The sequence below is a fragment of the Pogona vitticeps genome, chromosome 6 (assembly GCF_051106095.1).
Source record: "Pogona vitticeps strain Pit_001003342236 chromosome 6, PviZW2.1, whole genome shotgun sequence".
Classification (NCBI taxonomy): domain Eukaryota; kingdom Metazoa; phylum Chordata; class Lepidosauria; order Squamata; family Agamidae; genus Pogona; species Pogona vitticeps.
The window spans coordinates 90,955,941-90,968,143 of NC_135788.1; the positions used below are offsets into that span (position 1 = coordinate 90,955,941).

General features: G+C 43.4%; 1 protein-coding gene across 2 annotated transcripts in view; it reads left to right on the forward strand.

Moving 5' to 3' along the window:
• GRB7 (growth factor receptor bound protein 7) overlaps positions 1-12,203 on the forward strand; it is a 74,338-nt gene continuing 62,135 nt past the window's right edge. The window contains exons 1-2 of one of the 2 annotated variants that reach the window (XM_078377847.1): positions 273-544; positions 4,729-4,960. The gene's annotated coding sequence lies outside the window, so the exon portion shown is untranslated. Of the gene's footprint in view, positions 545-4,728; positions 4,961-12,203 lie in introns of both variants that reach the window. The other variant, XM_020799322.3, reaches the window with a different exon arrangement.

Sequence of the window (12,203 nt, forward strand, 5' to 3'; positions counted from 1 at the left end):
AGACAGATTTGACCTGCGCATGGTACAGCAAGAGTCACCACTGTCTTCTTTTTGACAGACCTTCAGATGAATTTTATGTCATCCCGCCTCAGAACAAGGGAGGGGAGGACTATAAGAAGATGGGATTGGTACAGAGTGAGCCGTGTTGGAGGGATCCTCCGTAGTCATCACTATTTCAAACATCCAGTCCTGTCATCTTAGCTAAGTGTGAAGTATATGGGATTTCAGCAGACAGGGGAAGGGAGGAGGGAGTGGAAGGCGTGGAAAGAGCCTGCTGCGCAGTTACAAGGCTGAGTTGTTTTGGAGTAAGATGTGAAGCAGTCCTGAACCCATTGCTCCAGATGGTGGGGGCACTCAGGTAAAGAAGGTGATCTCATCCGCAACACACAAAAGAGGCGGGACTGGCCCTGGAAGAGAACCGTGGGGTGGTCTTCTGCTACATGTTTGTGAAGAGGCATATATCCGCAATCATCACCCACCCCAGCAAAGTATTTCCTCGGCCTGAACAAAAAAGAGAAGCTGTACTGTCACATCCTGCTATAAGGTAATCTCTAATGGGGGGAGGGGACCCTACGTTGATGTCTTGCTGGGTGAAGAACAAGACATGGAAGCCGTGGCCCCTCATCAAGATGGCAACCTTCCCAATCTGTTGCATATGGGAAGGGGCTGTTTATGGTTTCTTAGGGGTAAAGCAAGTTTATTTGTTTCTTTCCAAGGACAGCAACTTCTCATCTTCCCATAGTTAATTTGTAATCAATTTTGGACTGAAGAAGGTTCTGTCAACTCATGTCTGTGGTTATTAAGAGATAGGAGAAGGCACTCTGCATTTGGTCAGTGGCACTGTCCTCACACTAGCTCCTAGTTTTAGCATTCAAGACTCAAAATAGGAGAAAGATTTCCTGAAGGGCTAATGAATGTGAGAGTAGTGGCTTCTTTGGAAGAATCACTGTTGTTGATCGTTTGTTGATACGAGAGCACTAACATTGGCAGGCACTCGGACTTTGAGGACTGCTGATATACTTCAGAAAACAGTAGCAGTCACACATTCAAATGTCCATTCAGATTGGAAGGGCTGATCATAACACAGGCATGGAATATAAGTCTTGTATGCTGGAAATTCAGGATTTAGTCACCGGCATCCCCCATTAAAAGGATCTTGTGTACCACTACTGGGGGAAAAAACTTTGCTTGAGTCCTTAGAGTGGTACATGCCCTGATAGTCTTTGATATAGACTAAGACAGCTTCATACATGTGTGTGTGCGCTACCTACACTGGATGTGTGTGTCAAAGTGCGCAAGCAAACATCTGTTTTTGCATTGTTGTTTGGGGAGGTGATGTGATAACAATTGGACACATATATGCCAGTGAAAATATGCTTGCCGTTATTGGCCCTCAAACAATGTTGACTAAGATTGTGACTACACAATCAAATACCATAGGATTTGCTGCAGTTATGTGTGTGTTTAGTCCTTTAGTCGTGTCCGACTCTTCGTGACTCCATGGACTAGAGCACGCCAGGCCCTCTTGTCTTCCACTGCCTCCCGGAGCTGGGCCAAAGTCATGTTGGTCGCTTCAATGACACTGTCCAACCATCTCATCTTCTGTTGTCCCCTTCTCCTCTTGCCTTCACACTTTCCTAACATCAGGGTCTTTTCCAAGGACTCTTTTCTTCTCATGAGATGGCCAAAGTGCTGGAGCCTCAGCTTCAGGATCTGTCCTTCCAGTGAGCACTCAGGGTTGATTTCCTTTAGAATTGATAGGTTTGTTCTCCTTGCAGTCCAGGGGATTCTCAAGAGCCTCCTCCAGCACCACAATTCAAAGGCATCAATGTTGATTTGAAGTTGTTTTCCTGATCACATGACGCAAAGGCTGATTTGAATCAGTTCAACCCTTTTTGCTTCCAACGAGGCTTATTTGCTCTGCTGCTGGAATCTTCTAATTTTTTTTCAAGCCAAAATGAATCAAATGGACTTTTCCCTATATGACCAGTTGATTCATTCTTGTAAAGATGGAGGGTGTATCTGTGGGTAGTGAGTGTTTCAGTGATACAAGCAGTTGGGGATCACAGGATCACAGAAAGACCTGCCCCTATGTTCTCCTCCCTGCCCTGATTGTCCTCTGAATTTTAATAGTTTTTTTTACTATATTAGATTAGCACTGCCTGTTCACTCTATCATCTTATCATTAGTATTAATATACTATCTTAGTGCTAGACCACTTCTGGAAAAAACATTTTAAAAAATTACAAACAAAAAAAGAAACAAGCCAGATGAAATAAAATATATTCCTGTGGTATGTAGTATTTCTCTACCTGCTAGAATGCTGTTGCCTCTTCTAGAACACTGTACAACCATTTCAAAACCAAGCCGCTTGACAACGAGCAATAAAAGGATTGGCAGAGGTGGGACCAGAGGAGGGAAGGAAGAAGGGGCCCCCTGGGCTGAAATGTGAATTGGATCACATTGAGTGTGGACACTCAACTCTCAAATCAATCCACAGCCTCTGTGTGATTACTACTTGCAAATTCAACTGTAATACAGGCTGAAAACCGAATTGCAGTATAGTCACAGGCTAAGCTTGTATATTCATTCATGTGTTTGCATTGATGAAAGTATATTTTCCCCTGCAAATACTGTAGTAGATTGCAGGACTGCTGAAAGTGGTTTGAGAAGAGGTTTGCTTCCTGTGGGGTATTACACGTTTTCTTGTCCCCTTCTTGCTTCTGGTGAAACAGGTTTCCATAACAGCCTAGAACATGCTGAAGTTAAAGTGAGGCAGGTGGCACAATCACAAACAGCAACACACCCCTTTCGAAACACCTTAAAATGTCTGAAAAGCAGCTGTCTGTGCTGTCTATGCTACCCTATTCCCATGTTTCTTCCTTAAAAATCTGTATGATATGATTAGATGGAGGCACAAGAGAGGGCCTTCATTGTGGCTGCTCTCAGGTGATGGAATTCTGTCCCTTAGGTGAGCCCTCTCCCTTTTATCTTTCTGCCAAAAGTTGAAGAGCCACCTCTTTAGACAGGCTTTGGATAACCATCATTGAGTTCTCTGGATGCTGGTTTTTAGCTCAGTAACTTCGCTTCTAAAGTTTTAAATATTTTAAAACATTTAATGTACAGTATTTGTAATTATTATTATTATTATAGTTTAATTGCTTTTTAATGTATAAATTATTGTGCTTTAAATTTTAATTAACATCTCAGGTCCCCTCATTGGAAGAAAGTCAGCCTACAAATGATGGAAAAAAAATTATCTGACATAACATATTAGGTTTCTGAGATTCAGGTTTAGTGGCAATGCAGGGGGTGCCCTTCATCTGTTAAAGTCACGGTGCCCCATAGATTGATCTGGGTACTGATAGATTGATAGGCAGAAGGATTGTTTAGTCAAACATGCTGGTCATGTTTGACCTTCGTGCTTTGTGGGCCAGATGGAACCTTGCAAGTGTATATTCTTGGAGTGCTGTTGAAGACTGATAGCCAATGTTGACATATAGTATGTATAATACTATACAACACAGAGACATCCCCAAATGCTGAGGATTCCCCTTGGGTCCAGTTGGCAGTTATCCTTCAAGGCAGGGCACAGGGATGGTGCACCTCTCCATCCCATGACAGAGGGGCTATCCTTTGACCCAGGTAAGCAATAGCCTAGCTTTCCTCTGTTGAAACTGGCAGGGAGAGGAAGAAAACAATCACTCCCCACCCTCTTCTAGAGGAGGAGAGCTCCTATGTGCTGAGTGGCACAAACTCCGCCTCTCACTAGGTCAGCCTGTTATCACCTTGGTAAGATAAGCTACTGTTAGAGTAATCAGTTTGTAAATTTAGTGTGTTATATGTAGTTTCTTTCTTTGCTCATGGCTCCCATTAAGCTGCTGACATAACCTTCAGGACATAATACAGTATATACCGATACTGATTTTATACAGGAGATTTCCCATCCAATACCGTCTGGAACGTCTTTTGTTAAACGAACTACCAGCAGTGTATGGCTGTGGAAATATAGAAGTTTTAGGTACCATTGTCTCAGTCCCTGGAACAGGAAAAACCAGCAGAAACAAGCAAGTATATGTAGCCCATTGGCTTTACAATGAACCATAAAAGGAGAGCTGGAGATTGGCAGGAGGGTGGTATCAAAGGAAGTGCATGTGTGGACATGGATCAAACATCATTGGATTGAGGGGCCAAATCAACCTGAGGTCTTCATGTGGTCACCTAAACCAAAAGCAGTCATAAAAGAGACTGTGAATCAAGCCAGTGCAAAGCTGAATCACTCTATTTGGCTGCCGGTGCAACCATGTCAGAAAATACATAAAGAGAGCAAAGGTCAGGCAATTTAAGCATCTTAGGATGGGTACCTAGAAAACTGATAGGAAAGCAATTGACTGTTCAAGCTGTTAAAAAGCTATTAAGGCTGTGGCTTAAACGATGCCCTCCACCTGAGATTACCTCTGCTCAACCTGTGTGTTTGTAGATAAGGGAAAACATTACAAAACACCTGGAAATTCTTGCTGCTCAAAGTAGGGTTGCAATGAAAATCATTTTTCATCAAATGTCACTTTTATTTTATTTATTTTTTTCATTGCTATTTTGAATACTGGTATTGTAACTGGCTTTACAAGAGCTTCACTAAATGGCAAGATAGAAATATATATATATTCAAATGATAATGTTGCTGTATTAGGCTGTCCAATACAGAAAATGTGTTCAACTCTCTGGCAGGAAGACTGGCTTCAGAGGGAAAGGAAGGTTGTTCCTTGGGGTTTGTTGCCAAGGACTTGGATTAGTGCTGACTGAAAACTCCAGCCACAAGATGACCCGGCAGTTCAACACGTTGCTGAGGCCTTCGCAGCTGCCCTGTCTTCATACCGCTCGCTAGTGTTGTGTGTCAGCTGTGATACCACCACACACCTCCCTCTGGGTCCCCTCTCTTCAGGAACGGCTTCTCAAACACGTACGCCTTTGGAAGTCACCCTTTGCCCTGATGCAGCATGTGTGTGTGTGTGTGTGTTTTGCAGAATCACAAAAGGCCAGTCACTCTTCCCAGCAGTGAGTTTCTCCTCCCTCCCAGCTTCCCCCCCCCTCTAACGTTTTGGGAGCACCACATGTCCCATAGCCTTTGTTTCTGCTGTTGGGAGGGCATTCCTAGAAGAGGCTCCTTCTTCCTGGAAATCTCTTGTAACCTCAACCCCCTACAACACAGGACAACAGCCAAGCCAGAGATGTGAATTAATAGCTATAAAAGTATGGGCTTCTGGCAGAGAGAAGAGTGCTCAACAGTAGAATGGCACCTTGTCCCTCTGCTGGGCGTCCTCTTGTTTCCCTGCCTCAAGAGCTCTCTATAGGAACTCAGCAAGAGAGACTTGTGGCACCCTGAAGACTGGCAGATTAATTTTAGCAGGAGCTCTTGCGGCTTACTGTCCACCTTCTCACATGTACAGAGCGCATAACTACCTTCTCCTGGATTAGAGCTGGGAAAAATGAGATGGCTGCAGCAAGAGAAGTGATGTTGTTTCAAGCCACGTCATCCTAGATGCTTGGAACAATCAGTGCCGGATTCATAGAAGAAGTTTCCAGTGGGAAGCTACATGTGTTCAGGTGGCCTAAAATGAAACATTCAAAAGCATTCCCTTCTTCTGTCTCCAATTTCACACATTCATCAGATCTTTGTTGCCTGGTGGCACTTTGTTGGCTTATTACCTATCAAGTTAGTGGAATCTCCACATTCTGGGACACACACTGCCCAATTCTCAAGTATTGTGAGTACGAGAGAGCGAGAGAGCGAGAGAGCGAGACTTCTTTCAACTAGAGTTCTTGGAATCTACCAGCTAGCGATAGTCACTGGAGGCCTTCTGAGTGGCTGCTCCCAGGCTTTGTGATGCACTGCCCCGAAAAGTGAGGTTAACTCCCTGCCAAAGACCTTCCTCTTGAGCCAGGCTTTTAAGCAGAAGGTTCTAACTTACACATTTTAAAATGTTTTTTAACTGGATTTTAATATCATAATATGCATGTAATTGTTTTTAAAATATATTTATATAGTGTTTTTAAACCTGTTGTTTTATCTGTTGTGAGTCGCCTTGGGTCCCTTATGGGGAAAAAGTTGGCATATTAATTAATTAATTAAATAGTCCAGGAAATTTTTGAGTTACAGACTACAAAAGTATTTTTTTCCTCAAGCTCTGACTTCAGTATGACCAAGGGGAAGAAGTTTTGCACTGTTTCTTATATACATAATGAGTTCAATATATATATATCTCAGACATAGTTCCAGTTCTTTCCCCTTTTATTATCCATGGATGATGATGGGAGGCCATGTTCAACCCAGAACTGAGTTTCTCTGTCACTTTCATTTAAGGGCACTGTACAGAATGCTTCCCATGTATTGGTCTTTAGGAAATTCAGGGTGTGAATGACCCACTGCTCATAGGGTTCACCTTTCTGCCTATAAACCACCCTCAAGAGGTCTGTCAGGCCAGCAGCTAAATCTTATACCTGGTAGATACATAGTTGATATGCCAGAGATTGTGAACACAGGCTAAGGTGGGCTTCTATTTGTCATCATAGAGGAGGACATGTTGTGTTCATATGAAGCCTGGATAATGTATGCCCCCAACCCGGAATATTTGGTCTTCAGCTCCTCTCAGCTCCATACAGCATGACCAATTGTAAAGGATCATGGGAGTTATACTCTAAAACAGTGGTTCTTAACCTTGGGTTACTCAGACGTTTTTGGACTGCAACTCCCAGAAGCCTTCACCACCAGCTGTGCTGGCTGGGGTTTCTGGGAGTTGCAGTTCAAAAACACCTGGGAAACCCAAGGTTAAGAACCACTGCTCTAAAACAGTGTTTCTCAGCCTTGGGTCCCTAGATGTTCTTGGACTGCAGTTCCCAGAAACCCTGGCCAACACAGCTGGTGGTGAAGGCTTTTGGGAATCACAGTCCAAGAACCATCTGGGTTATCTGAGGTTGGGAAGCACTGGCCTAAAATATCTAGAAAGCTATAATATATCTAAGGCTATACAGTAATATATCTAATACATTCAAACCCAGAAGTGTATGCAGCCCAAACAGATGTTCAGTTTCTATGTTTGTAAGTAAACATATATTACAAAATATCACAGGCCTCCACTATTGATTTCTTGAAAAAGAAAACTAACCTCTAACAAGTTGTTTCTGGAGTTCCTGTTCCTTAGAAATGTGAAATGTTCTTTTAAGAAAACACACAAAAATGTCAGGCACCAAGAGCAGACAGGTTAGTCCCCCCCCCAGCAACATATTTTGTGGAAGAAACCAGAGTTTAAAAGTAAAGCAAGGAACTAAAGTGATGTTTTAGTCACTTGCCATGTATAGCTCACCCCACAAAGAAGAAGAAGAAAAAAATCAGAAGAAATAGACTGATTTTTGCCTTTGTAGTGTCTTTTTAGTCCCAAGCGCGGTAATGTATCAGGGCAACATTGCACAATATGTGGTTATTTTAAATCCAGGTTTATATATAAGAGTAAATACTAGCACACTGTATAGTTCAGTTCCTAACCCGTGGCCCCTAAATTGTATTGGTGCTATACGTATACAGTATAGCCGCCTAGAGTGGTCGAAATGACTAGATAGGCGGGGTATAAATACAATTAAATAAATAAATAAATAAATAAATAAATAAATAAATAAATAAATAAATAAATAAATAAATAAATAAATAAATAAATAAATAATGGGGAGAACAGAGGAAACGTCTGTGTGAACTTGCTTGTAGAGAAGTAATGCAAACAGCTGCCACTAGAGGGAGCCAGTTGACACATTGCTTCAAATACGGCAACCTTGTGGTATGTATTTAAATAAATAATTAAAACTATGTCTATTAAAATTTGAGGAAGTTTTTTTTCCCCCCTCTGGAGAAGGAGAGACTACAGATTCTACAATTCTCCAGCTGGGGGATTCTAAATATTGGTTGAGTAAATACATTGGCTAGAAGGGACGTGGTGGCGCTGCGGGCTAAACCGCAAAAGCCTGTGCTGCAGGGTCAGAAGACCAAGCAGTCGTAAGATCGAATCCACGCGACGGCGTGAGCGCCCGTCGCTTGTCCCAGCTCCCGCCAACCTAGCGGTTCGAAAGCATGCAAATGCAAGTAGATAAATAGGGACCACCTTGGTGGGAAGGTAACAGCGTTCCGTGTCTAAGTCGCACTGGCCATGTGACCACGGAAGATTGTCTTCGGACAAAATGCTGGCTCTATGGCTTGGAAACGGGGATGAGCACCGCCCCCTAGAGTCGAACACAACTGGACAAAAATACCTTTACCTTTAAATACATTGGCTGGATAGTTCAGTGGTTTAGGTAGAGGTTGGGAGTTCGATTCCCCCCTATGCTTCCTGTGAGTGGAGCCAGCCTGTGTGTTCCTTGAGCACCCTCAGAAGTAGGGAATGGTAAAGCATTCCGAGTAGTCATCACATGGAAAAAGAGTCACCATGACTTAGAATTGATTTGAGGGCACATGATGATTATTAGAGATGGGCAAGAAGCACTTTGTACCAGGTAGTCTGAAGTCACTGGTGTGGTACCACAGGTGCTACGTGTTCCCTACCACACACCCCAGCCAGCAACCCCACTCACCAGCCAGCACATGCTGCTTGTTCCCTCCCCCTCGTGCAATCTTCCTGGCCCAGCAGGAGCACGGAGGAGGCAGAGAAGGGAATTGTGCGCTCCTGCTGGGGCTGAAAAATCATACAAGGACGGAACAAGTAAGCAGGCACTAGCTGGTGAGTAGGGTTGCTGGCAGGGGTGGGGATGGGGGGTAGAGAACATGCATCACCCTATGACAGCCCAGCAGGAAGTGCTTCGTGCCCATCTCTAATTACTACTATGAAACAAATTTGGCACAATTGAAATTAATAGGCAGAACTGAAATTCATGGGTTCAATATGCCCTGGGCAACTCTGGATATTGCTGAAGTGAAAAAAGCATACGTGTGGAAGGACTATAACTTCTATACATCCCTGGTGTCCCGGCCTATGGGTTAAGCGGGTCAGGGGGCAGGAAGAGGCTCCTTCTTAGCTTGAGGGAAGGCAACTAGCTTAAACCTGCCTTGTTGAGTCAAAAGGTGGATGGGATATTTTTTGACTAGACCTAACAAGGATCCAATGGAAGGAGGACTGCATTTGTCAGGTACACTTGTGTCTTAGTTCTTATGGAAGGAATTAGTTCATGTCTGGGCTGGGTTATTTACTGTTCTATAGAGGTTCTCACCTTGCCGCCATAGAGGGAGTTTTTTTTAATGGGGAAGGTTGTATAGAGCAGTGGTTCTTAACCTTTGTTACTCGGATGCTTTTGAACTACAACTCCCAGAAACCCCAGTCAGCACAGCTGGTGGTGAAGGCTTCTGGGAGTTGCAGTCCAAAAGTCCTGAGTAACCCAAGGTTAAGAACCAGTGGTATAGAGGACCATTCAATCCTGCAGCCTGAAAGAGTGCAGCCCAAACAGAGGTTGATCTTGCTAGTCAATCAATGGGCCTATTGTTGAGTCATTGCTGTTATCCTCTCTGTCACTCTTGGAGCTCAACCTGCAAGGGAAAGAGAGACTGAAATTAGACATGGATTTCTGCAAGTGAGTGCAGGGCACACATTAGAGCAATCAGATCTCCAAAGAAAAGACTTTACTGTCCCATTGCAGAGAAAAGTCAGGGAGAAGTCCATTCAAGATCAGAGTATGATAGGTTTGCACTGAGAGCTACTTGCCAAATGGGCCTTTTGTTGAGGTACAATAGTTGTTGTCAGCTTGCTGTACCAACAGGAGACAACAGCGATGAAAACAAAGCAAAGTGGTTCTTGTCATGTCTAGAGTGTCTGTAATTGTTCCCACTTTATCTGTGTCTGGGGCCTAGTAAAGGTCCCTGGGTCATCATCAGTACTCCCTTCCCTGAAATGTGAAGACTGAAACCTGAGACTTGGGGGGTGAGGGCAGAGTCCTTGTTACAGAAGCAGAAATGGGTGCAGAACTGCAAACAGCTGATTGTGGACACCGCCATGATAGGTATCTTGTCAAATGAAGCCAGGATTTTGATAAAACCTGACTAATTGTGTATTATGGTGACCAAGAGCCAGGGAAAACCCTGCCATTTTCAGGCCCCAGCCACACCAGCAGTTGCTATCATTTGCACTAGGAGCAGTGCTTTGTGTATCATCACCTACAGCCCCGCAATGCTGCTGTGTTGCTGAAAAGGCTCACTCCCAGTCCGTGAGGAATTTCCTCCACTAGGCCCTGTGCAGTCATCAGGGCTTGTTTAACAAGAAGTCTCATGAGTCAAGATGCTGATGCTCTACTCTTTGCCTTGCTTAGGAAGGGGCATGACAGAGTCAAACGTAGGAACCAACCAGCTTTTGCCCTAGTCCTCACTGCTGGCCTTTTGGTGAACTCATGTTGCAGCAGGTAGGGAGGCCCACAGGGACTTGACAACATAACCCAGACAAGTGAGTTTGAGTTGCAAGTTGAATCATGAGCCCCTCTGAATCCACCAAGTCAAGTTGCTGGTGCAGCTTAAGTCCGACTCGGCAGCAAGTCATGACTCACAAGTCCCCATGCCTGTTATTATTTCTGATTGTCCCTGCCCGGAGTGATAATATTTGAATATAGGTATTTCCAAGGAATAATAGACATACCATCTTCCAAATGAGCAGGCAGAACATATGAAGGGGGAGTGATATCACATGGATTCCAACCTGTGGAGACTCTGCTTGTGTGAATTTTTTCTATGTGTAGGCTTGTTAGTTCAGGAATCTTATTGTGTTCCCTCAGGACTTAAGAGTAGCGGGGGGGGGGGCTTGGAAAGAAGAGTAGTGGCAGAATCTTCCTCTCTTGGCATGTGTTCAGTCTATGTAGAGGATGAGAAAAGAGCAACAGTGAAAAAGACATTTAAATAACCTGTAAGAAGATCACTTGTGCAATTCATTGATTATAGAAGTGTCCTGAGTATGAATTCAGCCTGATGAGTAGGCCTCACACTTTCTACTTTCCAGTGTGGAACTATATGTTTGCTCATGAAGGGAATTCCATGCATGTAAAGTGTAGCACATCAGGGGGGAAAGAGTCTCCGTGACATTCACATTTTAGTTACAATTTTTTTTAAAAAAAAATTAAAAATCCTGGCTGTGTAAGTACAGTGGAATCTGCAGTGGAAAACTCTACTATATGCTCCCTCTGCCTGTTGAGTTTGGGCACACAGGGTCAGGGGGGTCTCGATCTGGTATGAATGAGGTAGGGAAGTTCTTTTCTAGGCCAGTCCTTTCTGTTTTCTACTACTGCCTTTACTGTAGTAGTAATTCTTACGCTGCTGGGCACATACCATCCACTGAAATCTCTCCCAATGGAGAGAAAATTTGGCCATGCTGCTTCTTGCATATACTGTACATTTTTCAAGCATTGGCCTCTTGATTATGACAGTTTTTCCTCTGACTTGTGATCAATGGAATTTGAGCTCGAAGAAGGTGTAAAACAAAGCCCCCCGGGGTCTTGGGAAAAGATAAAGATTTAATTAATTTTCACTTCACAGCTATCCAGAGGATTAATACACATAACTCACTTAATTTTTTTTCCTTCCTTCATGTTTTCCTTGCAGAAACAGGTGCCTTCCTGGATCATTTTCTGATTGTAACTATGTCAGGTTTGGTGCAGGTTTGTTGACATCCGTGGTTCCCAACCTTGGGTCCCCTGATGTTCTTGGACTAAAACTCCCAAAAGCCTTCACCACTAGCTGGAAGTTGTAGTCCAAGAACATCTGGGGACTCAGGATTGGAAACCACTGGTTTACATACATTGGAGCTGGTTGTTCTACAGAATTATTAGAGACACTGGTTGAGTGATTCTGGTCAGATGTTTATAAAGGTGCTTGCAAAGGTCATTCAAAATAGGCTTTTGATAGTATAACCTATGCAATGCATGGAGCTGCTGCTGCTGACTTGTTCTAATTTTGTAATTATTTTAATGATTGTATCCTACCTTGCCTTCTTCTTCTTTTTCTTTTTGGAAGGAAAAAATATAATGATGTTGATGACAATAGCACAAAACAAAACAAATTGACACAACCCAGCTAGTGAATCACTTATGTGTTCTATGAATTCAACACGGAAAGGAGGCACAGGATAATGGCCAAAATGCCTAATAAAATCAGCAAGATTTAAAACTTTGGCAGGATAGGCCTTTTTCTTAAT